The sequence below is a fragment of the Pieris rapae genome, chromosome 9 (genome assembly GCF_905147795.1).
Source record: "Pieris rapae chromosome 9, ilPieRapa1.1, whole genome shotgun sequence".
Taxonomy (NCBI): domain Eukaryota; kingdom Metazoa; phylum Arthropoda; class Insecta; order Lepidoptera; family Pieridae; genus Pieris; species Pieris rapae.
The window spans coordinates 2,204,033-2,221,300 of record NC_059517.1 but is presented as its reverse complement, the minus strand read 5'-3'; the positions used below and the strand labels follow the sequence as shown (position 1 = coordinate 2,221,300).

Sequence of the window (17,268 nt, the reverse complement as noted above, 5' to 3'; positions counted from 1 at the left end):
CTTTCAAAAAAACAAATTGTTATTTTTTTAGATTTTTCAAAATTTCTCAAAATCTATCGGTCCGAATCAGTTCAAATTCACATGAAATCTAATTTTGAGGGAAACGCGGAGAAGGAAATGTAGGCATCACGCAGCTGCACGCGTTTATCGCACGAACTTTATCGACGAAATTTTGTTATTTCGGCTTGCGGAAATCGTCAGATTATATATTTTTCAATATTCTTGAATTATTTTATTCAAAATAAAAAAAAATTAGCTACGCTCGAGAATGTCAAGATGACGTTTTTTTTTTACAACTTTGCTGCCCTCCCCTCTCTTGACGTCACTCTCAAATTGTCAGATTAGTGGAATATACACTTTTTAGGATGTGATTAACTCACACTACCTTAATCTGACGCGCTCGAGAATGTCTGATGATCAATTTTTTTTTACTAATCTGATCCTGTATCCTTCACGGGCGGCCTTATATATGGGCCTCATATTTGGTGGAGGTACTTAACCGGGTACAAGGTATCCCCCTGTATATTAATCTGCCGCGCTTGAGTAAATCCCGAAATCCCCTCTTGGGCTCCCCTACTATATTATGCGTACGGAAAAACTGAAAAGTGATTGGTGCACGGCTGAAATTAGAGTAGTAGTAGTAGTAGTTTGAGTAGCGTACCCAGCCTTATCTAGAACTATTATTATAAAAGATGTTTCAGGAAATCATTAATATATTTTGTTCTTGAACAACTAAGAAGTAAAGAACTTTTAAGGGTCTATGTGGGGTGTCGACTGTTAAGAAAATGTATGATAGTTATCTTTACATGGGATATTAAGGTAGATATCAGTGGCTACGCACGCAGAATGACGTACAACATTACGCATTTACAATATTGAAACTAGGTCAGTGTTTGCGATCAGTCTGCGCTATTTTTATTTTTGATTTTTTGAAGGTTACATGATAGAAACATTAGCCTCATTATGTATGAGTTAAATAAAAGTTGTGATATCCTTTATGATATGCGTCCCTTAATAAATTCGGCGTTATATGTATGAAAATGTTAAGATTAGGATATAAATCAAACAAAAAGCAGATTTTTGAGATTGGTTAAGAATTGATAATAAATTGCATAAATTATCAGCCAACCAAGAAACAAACAAACAAACAAAGCACACGCGTTCTTTATTTTAACTCCGCAGATGAAAACATCTTCAAAATTGTTTGGCTCTGAAGTCTTTTATTTTTTCTCCCGGTTCCCAGTTCGCAGCCTCCCACCAGTTGTAGAACTAACATGTATGGTTTAATAGGGGGCAGACGGGACAGGGAAACAAGTTTTTTTTCCCTTTTTTACTCATACAAAGTGTCAACTGTGGATGCAGAGGTCGATTACTAGTTGGTGTATTGGGACTTCTATTTGTAAAACATCAGAAAATTGTGATGCAGAAATCTTTTAGATTGATGAGAAAGCAAAAAAAAAATTGTTCCCAAATTTGCCGCCTTAGCCTCCAGCCTACTCAGTCTGTTTGGTAAATCTGCCTCTGGGATATCAAAGAGAAAGCGCCATCAAAAGCATCCTTATTCATATAAGAAAGCAGACTTCACAAATGTTCTGTACCAAATGACAATTAGCTAAAAAATACCGAACCGTGTCATTTAAAATTATTGAGTTTAAACATTAATTTAAAGAGGGTAATTTAATGCCTTTCATTAAAACATTTCCGAAGTTTGAAACAGAAGACTGACAAATAATTAATTTGAGCCCTAAAATGGGAGACAAAAATAAATGAAACGAACGAATTTACGAATAATTTGATCTCATCAATTACATGTTTCACTTTGCAAACATTAATCATGATTATGTCATAATATGCTTTATATTTCGAATTGAAACAACATTTATTGAGTTCTGTAAAATACTAGTTTATATACAGCATTGACATTAGTTAATTTAAATGGTATAGATATTCGATAAGTGAAGAGGCAAGAAAACAGGGTAGTTGTCGTATTGTATACTTCAAGGCGGGATAATAGACATTATATCATTGGTTTGTTAATTTTTTTTTATATAGAACAGGGGGCAAACCGGCAGGAGGCTCGCCTGATGTTAAGTGATAAAAAAAAAAGAAAAGTTGTAAGTGACGAGCACGTCTTTAGCAAAAATCAGGATTAAAATTTCCGATTTATTTCTCTATACAACATAAAAGTCAATTCAACCTGGTCTGAGGTATAATTTCATTTTATATTCCTTTAGGAAATCCTGCATAACTCATACACTGTTTATAAAATCTGTCAACTCTAACGCTTAGTATGACAGTAACTTCCTGTCAAAGATGTTTACGTACGGTGCTCCTGCACTATGAACACTGTTGCCAAAACACCTCAATATAAATGGAGCACTTTGTTTTTAAACTTTCTACGTATTAATGGCATATCGTAAACACTGCCCCCGGGCGTTGTACGAACTATTCGAAATTGGAAAAAGTTTTTGACATGTAAATATTGACTGTAAAATGTTACGTTTAGGGATTGTAGATATTCATATAACCGAGATTTAAAACCGACCAGGAATTTTAGTTGAGAGCCTTGAAAAGTGTATCTACTCTATACTACAATTACTTAAACTTTTACAAACATTTTGAGGAAGGCGTATTTACTTCTGTATGTACAATACATTTAATTAGTATCAACCATTCCACAACTGCGCGTTTTTCTAGGCAGGTTTTGCCGCGCACCACCACTTTGTGGAACCAGCTGCCGACTGAAGTATTTCCGAACCAATTCGACTTAGGGTCCTTCAAGAAATGAGCGTACCAATTCTTTAAAGGCCGGCAACGCACTCGTGAGCCCTCTGGCATTGAGAGTGTCCATGGGCGGCGGTATCACTTAACATCAGGTGAGCCTCCTGCCGTTTGCCCCTGTTCTATAAAAAAAACAAGGCCTTTGTTATCCGATGTTGTTATGAACTTAAATATATATCGTAAAGAAGATTTATCACCCAGTAATTACCTTTTCTTGTTTGCGCTTAAAGAAACATTTTTTTTTTCATTTATGGCAATGTATTTATTTTACCTTAAACTGCTAGAACAAAACAAATCAAATCGTTTAATACGACACAAATGACTACTTCACTAACCATCGCACCGAAAAATATACCAGCCAGCTCCCAAATATTTAACGCTTTAAAAAAACTAGTAGGTGATTTTATTTCAATTCCGCGTCGTTGACCGTCTAATCTAATTCTCCACTGATAAGTCGAGACACTCAGGCCCCACAGGGAATAAACGACAAATTTACGTTATTGGCTTTGTTCGGAAGAACGGAACGTGACGCCGGAGACACATTTAGTACGGATTAACGTGCGTTTACATTAACTTCGACGTTCCGTCTCAAGTGTGTTTTAAGATAATATCTTTCGTTTTCGTATTGAACGATACTTGGGTAAGACAGGTGACTTGTTTTAGACAAATATTTTTTATTTTCCGGTTTTGAACCGTGAATTGTGTTTTTTTATTGAGCTTTTGTAAATTCGATTTTATAGATTCAAATATCCATCAAGCTACCATGATTTATTTCCCTCTTGACTTGATTTTTTTTAATAAGTTAGATTTTTACTATTAAAGATTTCTGTTATGTACGTACAAATTTCATATTAAAATGATTCATAAATCAATCAGTAACTAAATCAACATTTATTTATTTTCATACAATTGAGCAAATACTCGAATAAAAGATACTTACAGTAAAAAACTACGGCGTTCTGCGGAATCTGAAACAAAAATATATATTAAGGTTATTTTTATAAATGTATTTTGATATATATCCTTTAATTTACCTTACAAAATGTATTTGTTAAACAAAAATGTATACAGAAAAAACACATTTAACCTATGCATAAGTAATAAAATAAATAATTATATAAAAAATTAATACTTACAATAATTCGTGAAACATTTATTTTTACTAACAATAAAAATGCAAATAATAATAAAATCGCTTTCATAGTTTGCGCCAATACATAGAGAAATATCAGGAAGGTATAAGTGTATAATTTATTTTTTTATGATTTTATGGTAATTGAATATGACTTACTTATTAGTTGAATAAGTCGCGAAAAGTCTTGTCAAAATATACGATTATATTATATAAGTCTAGTGTTGCAGAAGCGGGCTGTTTGGGGTATTTGTTGTGTTTCCCCGAGGGAGTCGGTACGGAATAGATTTCAGGAACTAAATATTATGATATTATCCGGTCAATATATTTTTGAAGCCTTGTTGTATGTACAAAAAAACTTAAACGAGTTTAAAACTTAAATGAGAATAATGGTTATAATAAAGATATTTTTCGTTATACTATTAAAATGCATTGTAATTTTTCCTTATCACAGTAGCAAGCTGCCGCCGAGCGGTGTCGACTCGTTGGAAAATTTCATTTATCAACCGGCCGATTGCGATCGCTAGTCATTTTGCGCTCCAATTGAAAATGTCAATACAGCGGTAATTTCAATACGTTATGTATATATTATGTAACTTGGAGATGCTGTATTAAATTACCTCCACTGCTGCATCTTTTAATTAAATAGCTTCATTGAAGAAGACGTACTTTAAAACATTAAGAAATTTATTCGGTTTTATACCTACAAATTAATGAAAAATTACTGAGACAGGAATCTTTTAAGTTAGAATTAACTAAAACATAAGTACTGGTAATTAACACCACAAGATATTGGATCAGTGGAACCCATAGCTGGTGTTTTCCTCCCTCAACGAATACTCAATATAGCGAGGAAATGTTGGAAAAAGGTATACAGCCACAGTAACCAAATTTCTTAAAATTTGATTTATGTTTCTTTTTATAAATTTTTAATTTTATTTAGTATATCAAGAATAAGTTAGATCGACATAGAATTCGGAAATACCTTTTAAAGGTCCTCTTAAAGATTAAATTAACACTTATTGAGTTGATTGTGCTGTTTCTTCGAATTTATAAAAATATTATGGTAATTGAAAAGTATTATATAAATAGTTCTGATCAAATGTTAATTTTTTTAGAAGCATTCACATTCCCATTATTTGCAAATCCCGGGATTTAAACCTTAAACTTATTTTGCAATCGAAAATGTTAACAAATAATTGAGCGACAAAGATTAAAATTTAGGATTAGAAATATGTATGGATAACACATCTGAGTACTTCCTGATATAAGCCCCTATCGAACAGGTGTATGGCCTGCTATGAAAAACAGGTCAAGTATGTAACGTCGCACTTAAGAATTCCGTTACAGGCTTATCGCAGGCTGAGATACGCTCGGAAACTGCCCTCTTTCTTATCGGATCGTTTGAAAAGGCTATGTGAAACCGTTCTTTTTTATATATATTTATTACTGTTTATTGGCTGAACATATCATATTTATTTCGTAATCCTCCAGCTAACATAAATTATATATAAAGCAATTATACTAAGGATATAGCCAAAGGTGGAGCAATGTTGGCCTCGTGACTTCAGGATGCGACACTTATCCCTGAGGTCGTAGGTTCGATCCCCGGCTGTGCACCAATGGACTTTCTTTCTATGTGCGCATTTAACATTCGTTCGAACGGTGAAGGAAGACATCGTGAGGAAACCGGGTTGCCTTAGACACAAAAAGTCGACGGCGTGCGTCAGTCACAAAAGGTTGATCACCTACTTGCCTAATAGGTAAATATGATCATGAAACAGATACCTACGTGAGGGTGTGCCGATGATGGAGGTTTTTTACCGCTAAGCTGTTTAACATACAGGGCATATTGCTTATTTTTCACATTGATTAAAAATCTGTTAAGCTTAATTAATAATACACCTTGTATTACTAACCCCAATCTAAAAGAGTTGTGGAGTCTCAATCTAAAAAAAAGTGTGGAGAAGAGTTTATTGCCAGTTCTTCTCTTCCGTTTTGAGAACTGGCAGTAAATGTAAAATTAGAAGCATTTAATGGATATTTGTTTTTTCTGACGTTCATAAGTGTACATTATGTTACCTGTATGAATCAATGATTTTTGATTTGATTTGATTTCTATTGAAGATAATTAATTAGAACCACATAAAACTAATAAGGCATACAAGTGAAAGCTAGCTTTACAAGTAATTAAAGTAAATGAACTTTTCATATTTTATTAATAAAATGACCTTAGTTCTTCTAAACTTATATGTAGAATAATAGGTTGAATTTTAAGAATATTTATCTTTTACTGTCTGGTATGCCCTTAAGCAGTATAATGAAGCTTTGTAATTGGGCAGCGACTTTACTAATGGAGCGAGAAGACGAATGATTTAGCTGATAAGAACTAACTACTAGGAGAATGGTATAAGAAAATATTCTTTGCGATAAAAATTTGGAAATAGATTTGGACATTATTTTAATTGTATACGCTTCTGTCATTTAAACAGCTTATCGTCAGTAGAAAGATAACTTCGTGTGACAAAAACTATTTATTTTTTATTCTTATGTCATTTATGGTATATTCTTATGATGTAAGAACTTGTATATTTTATTTTTTTTATTTCACATTTATTATTAATAAAGTCCTTACCATCCAAAACTATGGACAAAAAAGCACATAGTAATATTTTAATAACATTTTCCTATTATATTTGGTTCTCTTGACATAAGGTTATAATTCTAGGCGACGTTATAAATAACAAAAGTAAAAATTATTAATGCCTTCTTGAATTACGATAATATTGAATCATGCAATGAAATGTTTTATTAATGAAAATCAATCAGATTTAAAAAATCTCCCGTGAGTTGAAAATAACTCCCAGAATTATATTAATATTCCATGTTAAAAATTAAATAAATTCAAAGATAAATCTTCAAAGCAGACTTGTCACGCAATTAATCAATGTACCCCAGTTCTGCCTACGTCAAAGGTCCTGCTAGAACAGATGGTAATTTGCTGTTCAACCCTATACATTATTCATCCTTCACGCTCGCCAGTGACATTTCTATATCAGATTATTTGCTGTGGGACTTTGATCAACGAACATTTTGCGACAATCGGTTGCGAAATTTAATTTATGTTTTTTGAGTGTTTTATATAATAATAGTATGTATAGGTAACGAAAAAAATGTTTCGTTTTTGTATTAGAGATATCATTAATCATAGAAATACATCGATTTTATTGACTCTTTAACTAAAGTACTCTTTTGTCTCCTTCTATCAAATTATGAGTCTGTATGATGAAATGAGACAAGTGCAATTAGAATTTTTATGAATAAAGGTCTCTCGCCGACCACGATTTAAAAGCTCAAACGTCAATATGTAAACAATGTAATTAATTTGTGTTTATATATACTAAGGTGGATTTATTTTAGTAGGTAGTATATGTTTGAATGGAACAAGGGACGGATGACTAAGCTTTGAAAAAGTTTTATTTTTTAGTGGTATTAAAGTATGCCTATTATGTCGAGTTCTTCATGTAAGCAATACACGAAAATCCGCCTTATGCACCCCCAAAAAACTAACAAATATGCCAGAGATAGAAGATATCTTCTATCAGAACACTGAAATGTACCTATTTATTACTGGGTTATATATTATACTTGGAATACTAAAGAACTATTCCGATTCTATTTTTTCAATTAATTTCATATTTATTAAGGCTATTATTAGCGCAACACAATGGAACGTTCGAGTTTTTATTTAGCAGATTATTTTGCTTTAAATAAAGTAGAAAATTCTTTTTTCAGCCATTATAATAGTATGGAAATGAGGCGCCGCGAATCTGTCTTTTGTTCTAATCGAGTTCAAAACGATAGGGATCCGTTTGCCTCGTATGGGAGCGATAAATCCACGGACTTTTGTTGAGTTTAAATTGCGTGGCTTTTGAATGAGGGTATTCATTAATTTCAACAATGGGCAGTTTCAGTGCATGTTGAGAATCTATGCGTTTACATCGTTAATGCCTTCTTGTATAATAACCTAAATAAAAGCAAGAATTAATTAAACTTAATATCTTTTTGAATATGAAATAAAAATGTCACCAGTAAATTTTAATCATATTTGTAGAGAAATAAATAACAGTTAGTTGATGAATATAAATTAAAAACCTTTTAAATTTAGTTTATGTATTACAATGAATCATTGAAAATATTGACAATCGACTCGGAACCAAACAATTAATGTTGTTACTCATCTGAGTGTCCAATTACAAGTATAATGGCAACGGACGAACTTGTTTCAGTAAATTACAGAATAATGCGGAATGCTCATGACCTCGACAATAGTATAAATATTGGACGGGATGTCATATGAATATTACCGTTTCATAAGGTGACGGTACGCTACCCGTAAAAGATAAGGCAAACAAATGGGTTTAACACATTGAATGCTTAAACAATGAATACAAAGTAATAGCCGGAAACCAAAACTTTATAACTTACTCTCGAACCGGGAATCGAACCCAGTAACCCTCACCATACCAGCCAAAAAGACCGCTAGGCTATGAGGCCCTTTAAATTTTTACCTAGCAACATTGAAAAATCAAATTGACTAGTATTGACGGTTTTAAAAATGACACTGAGAAATAAATAGTCTACTATGACTATCAATTAGTCGTTAATTTGTACATCTAATCGAATAAACCACAGGTAATAGCTATATTTTGAACTAATTTGACTTGATGCTGTTAATTTATTAGCTTATTAATGAAAATTCATTATGGCATAGAGCTGATAACAGCGCCATTGCTCTATTTACTCTTTTTGTCATTAGGTATGAATGACAAAAAGAGTAAATTTAAAATATATATATATATAAATATTTTAAACTTACTCTTATTTTCTAATATTATAAGATAAAGTATTGTCTTTTAATTTATTTTAGTTTTGACACATTTAAAGAAAATACTTTTTACCAGAACATAATAATGCTGTAAATAACGCGAAACCTCGGATAAATTTACAATTATGTCAAATAATTATAAACTACCAATCCTTAAAAGGCCGGCACCGCACTCGCGAGCCCTCTGGAATTGAGAGTGTCCATGGGCGGCGGTCTCACTTAACATCAGGTGGGCCTTCTGCCCGTTTGCCCTATATTGCGTTTGTTCTATAAAAAAAATTACAATAATACATAGCTTCAAAAAAAACACTTTTTACCGAATGGTGTTTTTTTAAGCTGAGTTATGTTAAGTTAAGAACAAAGGCATAATATAACGGTACTGCACTGTAGTTTTTTTTAAATTAATTTAAGTTTTTTTGTGAATCGATAATGTAAGCTACGTGAAACGGCTCACAGTGAAATTAAGGTAAATGTTTTCTGATGTTCATCACTTCCGCTACAATAACTTTCACAGGAAATGGCGTAATATTTCTACAGAGCAATTGGTAAAGCTTGTTACCGTGAATTGTTTAACTACGATGTGTGCTTATTTTTAAATTCATGTGTTGATTCGAATTTACATTTAAAACTTAATTATTTGGTTTAGTTAAAATTGTACGTTATAAATGTAAGAACGATTTTAGATGAAATAGATTTTAACTATACAGTTAAAGTAAAGTCTGTCAAGCCTGGTATGTTTATTGAAGTATTACAAAAAATTGATAATTATATATTATAATTAATAAGCTATTATACAATGTCTAATGTATATTTCTTGTAAGCAAATTTGTGTATTAATTATAAATATTAAAACATCAATGTCGTAAACTAAATCATCATAATTATGTTTTGTTTCACTTTCTCCACATCAACACCGACTATGTAAAGTTCTCAGTTTTTTTTGTATCACGCAGCCCGGACTTACAACTACCACTATTAGAGCCTTAACTTGTTAAAGCTATCGTGGAATATGCTTAAAAGAAGTATTGAGAACATCCATAGCGCTAAACAATATTCATACACACCCCCACGTTCATACACTCATTTTCACACGCACACCATCACACAGCACAGCCAAATTAGGAATTACTTACTGAAACTTATTGTTTCGATTGATATTTGTATGTGCTCTAAATGAATGCCATGTTTGCCTCTAATTGTCATTTTAAAAATTGTATTTTGTGTTTGTTTTAACCAATGTGTCAGTATGCCGAGCGTTGGCAAACTTTATCAATAATAAAAAGAAACATATTATAATTTAAATTAATTTTTTGTTAATATTATGTATTCCACCTGGTTTTATATTTAGTACAATTGTGTTTTTATCTGTATAGCTGCTTAGGAAATAAATAAATGGAAGATATATAAAGTATGATTATATAATCACAAATCAGGCTTGAAGCCACAAGCTAACGGTGCCTCAAACTCTTTTCAAACGCAGAGTTATACACTGAAGTAGTTTCCAACCATTTCCAAACAATTTTTAAGCATTTGGAATCTTGTTATATTTATGTCAAGTACTCATAACTTCAGAGCCGGATTACCGCGAATTCCACGTATGGTTAAACTTTTAATAATGAAATAACAATGTCATGCACATACGATACAAAATACCGACGAATGGCATATTATTGTTGGTTTATTTATTCAAAGGATTTTATACTTTAAACCATGTACTTAAGGTTTAAAATAGCGTGTCGGTAATTGGGATAAATTTCCGGCTCTCTTGATTATGCGTCGCTGTCAACAGCTCCCCGTTTTCATTTCTCCGTTCTGTTAGCTGTTATTTTACGAATTCAGCATTTTAACTCACATAATAAAAGACATCTAAGTTCAACTTCATACCGGAACGAAATTGGTATACAAATTCTTTTTAGATAAAGTTTATGAAAATAAATTTTATTGCAGTTTAGTTCAGTTTAGACTCTGCTGTCTCTTTTCAGCAGAGCGTAATCAGATTTTGGAAAACACAGACCAAAGAGAAATTATAAAGATCAATGGTAATACTGAACATATAACATTTAAATGTTAAACGGTCATTTGTTTTACTTTTTAAAGCCCGCACTTATTTTACCAGAACCAGCCGTAATTTTAGAGTGAATTATTCAATGTAAATACCCGTTCTAAGGTCTTGAAATTTCAGCTATTTAATATATATATAGTGACATATATAGTTTGTATGCCACATACATAATATTAATGATGTAAAATATTGTAATAGTGGAAACACTGAGAGCATTGAATTTTATGGATTGCTGTTTCACATTTTGTAGATTTATATTTATCTATAAATTGCATACATAATTCAGCTTAGTGCGAACAAAGGTCTTATAACTATGTGACAATCACATATCGGCATCTGTCATCAACGAACATTCTGATGTAAGTGGTCAACCAAATGTTTACGCCAAAATTCGAAGCCTTGGTCAGATTTATGAATGTGCAAAGCAAAGTGTGATAAACTGGCTATCATATAATATGATTCTTTTAAGAATTCAGTGGGCAGCTGGTTCCATAAAGTGGTTGTGCGCGGCAAAAACTGATTTAAAAATCTCAGTTTCTCATATTGAGTAGACGTAGTTTTTAAGTTTGGTGTTGTATTTTTTATGTTAAATTTGACTGAAAGACACTGCTTTTTTTACATTTACATCCTTTGCGTTCAATTATTTCATCCTATTTTTCCTGTTTTGTGATAATCTAATGTAAATAAACTTTTATTTTTATAACAGTATAATGTAATTAGATCCAATTTCTTGTTTTTCTACAGCTAACTAAATATATAAACAGGAAGTCTACGTTGTCATAACACATTTTGAAGTCTAAGGGCCTGTTTCACAATGTATAAATAAAGTGCCAAATAGCTATGCAACACATAAATTATTCGAAAGATAAAATTTCCAAACAAGATACTTCGAATTTCATGACGTATAGCGCTATCTGACAGTCGTGAAACGCAAAAATACTATTTATCCTACCAATAAGTAATAAATAGCTTTTTGGAACTTATCCGGACATTGTGAAACAGGCCCTTATAATCATATTTTTATTCAATATACACCGAAAGGACATTTGTTATATTTAGTTTACAGGGCCAAAAGAGCAGTAAAAATACTTCATATGAATTTTACTCGTGAATTTTGAGTCCTCTACGCTGTGTTGAACAAACTAGTTCCTACATAGTTTACAAGAACGCTTTTTTAGTGAACAATTTAAAATAACAGTGTATTTTGTTGCAAACTTTGGCTTGTTCATAGTTAAGCGCTTTTAAAATAAGTTGTAAGGTATTATCTTGTTATATCTATTATATTACTATATATATCATTAAAATAAAAATGTAAATGTGTGTAAAAAAATAGCGATTAAAAATAGAGGCATAGAGTTTATTGCCAGTTCTTCTCTTCCGTTCTTCGCCCTTGATATGAGAAATGGCAGTAAATGTAAAATTTGAAGCATTTAATGTATATTTCCTTTTTTGACGTCCATAAGTATACATTGTGGTACCTATATGAATAAATGATTTTTGACTATTAACTAGGTACCTCATATATTCAAGGGATAAATCTGTATTTTTCAGTAACGTGTCGATAATTGTTTAAGCTTACGCATGGTAGTATTTCCTACATGGATTCCACGCCCCATAAGGGGCAGTATTATTGTTAAGGGGGCAATCAAAATCTGTATTTAAAACAACGTAGAGACATAAGACTGAAGCTAACCAAATTGGTACATAATCCCTGTGCAGCCATCATCAAACGCAAGGATCTCACTAAATTAAAATTATAAATCAATATAGAAAAATATATATTTAAATTGTTCAGAATTTAAATATTAGATATTTTTTTATACGTTTTGAAAATATACTAACCGTGTTTCCTTACCAATTTCCTATTATTATCCTAAAACCCTTATTTTATGTTTCTTATGTAAATTATGTGTGTTATATAACAATTTTAGAAACGCTTAAGAGGGGATTTTTGGCACGAAAAAGCTTGGGAAACACTGGCTTATTGTATATAAACCCAAGGTTTGGTTCGATTCGAAATTTTATTCTACATAGCAAGTCGCTACCTTTACAAGTTGCATTCAATCACTAATAGCTCAAATATAATGTTTAAAATCACTAAAGAACTAAAATCCTAATCATTTTTAGAATCACTTAGCCAGGTGTTGAATGTGTATAGATCCCTGCAATTTGTTTTTCAACGTGAAGCTATTATCACCGAGTTAAAAGCCAGAGGCGAATTTGACCAAAATATCTCGAAATTATGAACAGAAAATGGGCCGACCGGCGCGCTTCATAATTCGGGCCAACTTTTGACATAACGTTATAACTAACACTATCTGATGAAAGTTTTACTGGATAAATTAAAATTTAATTTAATTACTAATTTTAGGATAGTTTGTTTGGTAGGTCATCGTTGGTAATTTCAGAAATATTAAATTGGTTACGTTCATTTGTCTAACTTGCTAAATCGTAGTTGGTAAATTAGGACAATACAAAAATAAATAGTCCTAATTAACTTCCTTCTAAAAATGTATCTAATTTAACAATAAAAATCTTTCATCTAAATACAAACAATACCTTGTCTAAATTCTCATCTTACCATTATAATCCACATAACCACAAAAGCACAACACATCACAACACTACCACTGAAATTCATGCGAACTGCGCGCGCGCCGCCGCATACTGACTCATGCGCACCCTTCGTATCTATTTTTCACCGAAATAAGAACAAAAGAATGGGGCACGCAGCTCCCTCTCTCCATCTATAAATATGCACAAGTCGTTCACTCAGGAAAAACAGAATTCCTATGTTTCTAGTTAAGATAAGCTATTTATAACATCCCTTAATAGTCGCTAGTTCCTAGTCTCATTAGGGTGATGCACGTTTCCGATTTCTCTATAAGATACAACTTATTTCGACGCGGCGTCCTTTGTCGGTGTAGTTGATCTCCATGTTAATGAAAGAAGATTCATATTTATTGAGAAATATAAAAATATGTAAAATTAGTATTGTCGTTTATTATATTTCATTTTATAACTTTTATTCATTTAAAGAAAACAGCTTTTTTTATAAATTTATAATTCTACAAAAAAACCCTTCATCTTTTATATAAATAAATACATATAATAACTTTTTCTACAGATGTGATACTTTGTTTTCAGTCATCGTGATGCTGAGTGATGCTGCACGCTGCACGCGAAACGTCGGAAAAATTTTAAATTACGGAAAATAATTATAAATTTATAATAATACATAGCTTCAATCTGTTGAAAAAGTGTTTTCTTGCGATACATAAAATTGTGAAAATGAACTTTGATCTTGAATTGAACCGACTACATGATGTTAGAATATTCGTAATAATTTGTGATTAGTGTTACGTACATAATACTGTTATTGTTTTCGTAAATGTCAATTTGTATAGATAATAAGTTTGCGTTATAGCTCGAAGAATAGATTCAGTCATATTGAGAGCAGTATTGGCCTAGTTTCACAGTGCGACCCTCATCCCTGGGGTCCTAGGCTGGATTTAAGACCGGTCGACAAGATCGCTGCGGCGGTGAAGGTAAAAGCCAGTAACAGGTCTGCCTTAGATGGTGACACACACCGGTAAACTTTTTGGTTCTAAAGCAAGCTATAAGATATAAGTATAAGTTATATATAAATATATATAATTTATTATTTGAGTTCCTAAGAGATGAAAATATATTAAATTATTTATATACGAAGGTATGAAGATTTAACTAGATTTTTAATATCGTATAGTATGAAGTATAATAATATATTATTATAGTTCATAGTTCATAGTATGAAGTACTTGGAGGAGAATGCTGTGAATACTAAAGACTGAAAAATAACAAACAAGTCCATTTTCAATCTTCTTCTAACGTAAAAGATAGGATAGCTTACATCTCAATTTATGCCCGCAATATTATTTTATTGCAAATATTTGATACAACAGATATTTGATATTATTTCTAACAGATGGCACTGTGTTAAAAGAACCAACGTTTCACATAAGCTATCTACCTTTCACATAGGTTCTCCTACCGTTTCCCTTGAATATAATTAGTACAAAAAAAACCTTAGCCACAGCAACGCTTGGCCGAGTCACCTAGTTTCTATATAAATTTTCACTTCCAATCCGAAGCATTTGACAGCTCAATCATCTAGATCAGTTCTCGATTGGAGGACCTGGCCTGCCTTCTTCAAATAGTTAAATAATAGAAATCACATTTAATGAGTATGAACTATATATTGAATGAAAGTTTATGTGACCACATTGGAATCTCAATATTTGAAATTTTATACAATGTTCCGTTCAACTGTTCACAATATACGAAGCTGTTTCAGACCGTAAAAGTTTTTTAATATCGGCCTTTATTCCATTTCTGATCGGTTTTACAAGTATTTAAAATATCAATAAATAATTACAACATACTTTTCGAATTATTGCGTTTGAAGGGAAAGAATTTGATGAAAATTTGTAGGCACAAAATGTCGGATGAAAGTGAATATTTATAACATATTTAATTTATATTGCAATGGCTTTATTAGAGGCTCTTTCCTCAATATACATATTATATACAACTAGCAGACTCGGCCAATCGTTGCTCGTTGCTCTGGCTATAGTTTTTGTTATATTACATAGTAGTAAACAATTCAAGGAGAACTTATGTGAAAGGTAGATAGATTATGTGAAACGTTGGTACTCTTAACACAGCGCCATCTGTTAGAATTGTATCAAATACTAAACAAAAATATGCAATAAAATAATATTCGGGTGTAAATTGAGATGTAAGCTATCCTATCTTTTAAGTTAGATCACACTGCACACGGTGTGCAAATTTGATTGATATCGGTTCGCTAATTTAGGAGTCCATAGCGGACAAACAACATGACACGTAATTTATATATATTAAGATATTATAATTCTCCCAATTTTTTTTTATCTATGACAGATATAAAAAGTTTCTAGATATAATTAAGGTATTGTCTATGACCATGGCTTTCTATTTAGCTCACAAATGAAAAATACCTGAAACTAGCTGTTCATTAAAATACAGCATTATGAACACTACTATCAAAAACTTAGAATATTTCCAATACCAGTTAATGTAGCATGACCCATATTATGAATGAATGTTCATTTCAATTTTCAGCTGATTACGGGGCAGCATTTATTCTAATAGGTAAAAAGTACGATGCTAATTTCAGTCTTATAATCTATTAAATAAAGGCTACATTAGACTGTAGTAATATTCGACAATATGAAGCCATTGTCCGTACAAACGTGAGGCGGTTTCAGAATAGCGTCATAAAAACTCAACGGACGTCGTAAAATTTTTAACGTGAACTCTGTTTGAGTTGTCTGTCAAACTGGGATAATTAAAAAAGTTTAAGTATGTACACAGGACCGGCGCTTTTGATTAAGGCCCTAATTGAGTGGTAAGTACTTCATAAATATTGCCCAAAAAGTTCATATAAAACTGTGTTTAGTTTTACAAAAAACAGTTACCGATGTTGTAATACACTTGTAGGTAACTCCTAGGAATTTTAAGTTTTGTTAATGAAAGAATTCTATTGAGTGGTTCCCAAGTTCTACCACCACCGCGTGATAAATTGTATCGTTAGCATATAAGTGTTCCTATATAAGTGAAAAAGAGACAGACAGGTAGACTGGATCCAAGTAGACCAATCGAGAGAGGACTGGCTATCTTTGGGCCTTCACCTAAAGAGGAGTTTTTACAGAAGAATAATAGATTAAAAGTAGGAAAAACTAACACAACTAAATATAGGATACAAATTTAATTACTAACAAAACTAACACCAGTATGTAAGTAAACTTAATTAATCCAACTTCTTGTTCTGCTGTAAGAAATAAAAAACGTTTTTTATTTATTTATTTATATAAGTGACTAATGTCTATTTTGAGAATAAATGTCTTAAAACCAAAGAATTGTTAGAAAGGCAGCAAAAATATTTACAATGGCAAACGATAATTATTATATGACATACTGCATAACTTCTAACTAATAAAAAACATTATTAATGAAATAATTGGTCCGTTATAAGAAACGTCAAAATTTCACGATTATTATTTCAGCCCTGAATCAATTATTAAAAATATAACAATGTGAATAACAAATTTGGTATTAGGACATTCCAGGCATTGTCAGCTGATGTGTCTAGACTTCAAGCTATTTAAGATGAGTTATTTTGGTCCTAGCGTCAGCTCATGACTAAAGATCTCAAAGTGTCTTCCGTATTCTTTCCTGAGTATAGTTGAAGTCACGTTCCTCTCAAATCTTGGTGCACACATCTGCGTCTCCTTTCTTTATATAATCTAATCTGTAAGACAAGTAAACATTGTGGTTAAAATTGCATATATTGAAAAAAAACTTTTTTACGCTAGCTTCAAT

At 31.8% G+C, this 17,268-nt stretch overlaps 1 protein-coding gene across 2 annotated transcripts in view; it reads right to left on the bottom strand.

Moving 5' to 3' along the window:
- The window catches only part of LOC111002784 (protein TANC2), a 215,545-nt gene extending 202,009 nt beyond the window's left edge, over positions 1-13,536 (bottom strand). For both annotated transcript variants that reach the window (XM_045629544.1, XM_045629545.1), the window contains exons 1-2: positions 13,445-13,536; positions 3,722-3,749 (exon numbers count right to left, since the gene is read on the bottom strand). The gene's annotated coding sequence lies outside the window, so the exon portion shown is untranslated. The remainder of the gene's footprint in view (positions 1-3,721; positions 3,750-13,444) is intronic.
- Between the last annotated feature and the right edge of the window lie 3,732 nt (positions 13,537-17,268).